The sequence below is a fragment of the Orycteropus afer genome, unplaced genomic scaffold (assembly GCF_000298275.1).
Source record: "Orycteropus afer afer isolate SDZICR_OR568_19922 unplaced genomic scaffold, OryAfe1.0 scaffold00058, whole genome shotgun sequence".
In the NCBI taxonomy this organism is placed as follows: Eukaryota; Metazoa; Chordata; class Mammalia; order Tubulidentata; family Orycteropodidae; genus Orycteropus; species Orycteropus afer.
The window spans coordinates 2,966,588-2,967,985 of record NW_006921645.1 but is presented as its reverse complement, the minus strand read 5'-3'; positions in this window follow the sequence as shown (position 1 = coordinate 2,967,985).

Below are 1,398 nucleotides of genomic sequence, written 5' to 3'. Positions count from 1 at the left end.
GATGGTTCAACATTAGAAAAACAATCATAGTCATCCACCACATAAATAAAACAAAGAAAAAAAAAAAAAACCACACATGATCATATCAATCAATGCAGAAAAGGCATTTGATAAAATCCAACACCCATTCCTGATCAAAGTCCTCAGCAAAATAGGAATAGAAGGTACATTCCTCAACATAATAAAGGGCATCTATGCAAAACCAACAGCCAACATTATTCACAATGGAGAGAGACTGAAACCATTCCCCTTGTGAACAAGAACCAGACAAGGATGCCCTCTATCACCACTTCTATTCAACACTGTATTGGAAGTCTTAGCCAGGGCAATAAGGCAATAAAGGGAAATCAAAGGCATCCAGATTGGTAAGGAGGAAGTCAAATTATCCTTATTTGCTGAGGATATGATCCTATACCTAGAAAACCCAAGAGACTCAGTCAAAAATCTACTGGAACTAATTGAGAGATTCAGCATCGTGGCAGGATACGAGATCAACATCCAAAAATCAGTTGGATTCCTCTACACCAGAAAAGAGATGATTGCTGAAAAAGAAATAAGAAAATCAATACCATTTACAATATCCACTTCCACTGAGTCAGATCCCACTCATAATGATCCCTCTTTGGATTTCTGAGGCGGTATCACTACGGACGTAGATTGTCCAACCTTCCTTCCGATGAGTGGCTGGCAGGTTTGAACCACCAGCCTTCTGGTTAGTAGTCAAATGCCTTAGGCACTACACCACCAGAGCTGCCCCCCAAAATAAAATATTTGTGAATAAATCTTACCAGGGACACAAAAGACCTATACAAAGAAAACTATAAAAGGTTACTTCAAGAAACCATAAGAGATCTACATAAATGGAAGAACATACCATATGTGGATAGAAAGATTGAACATTGTGAAAATGTCAGTCTTACCCAAAGCAATCTATACATTCAATGCAATCCCAATCCAGATCCCATCAACAATCTTTAAGGATATGGAAAAACCAATCATTAACTTTATACAGAAAGGAAAGAGACCTCGGATAAGCAAAGCACTATTGAAGAAGAATAAAGCAAGAGGTCTCACACTGCTGGATCTCAAAACCTATAGCCACAGTAGTCAAAACTGCCTGGCATTGGTATAATGACAGACACATAGACCAATGGAATAGAATTGAGAAATAGATCCATCAACCTATGGTCAGCGGATCTTTGACGAAGGGCCAAATCCATTAAATGTGGAAAAGAATGTCTGTTTAATAAATGGTGCTGACAAAACTGGATATCCATTTGCAGAAAAATGAAACAATATCTGTACCTCACACCATACACAAAAACAAACTCCAGATAAATCAAAGACTTAAATGTGAAAACTAAAACTATAAAGATCCTCAGGTAAAAACTAGGGGCA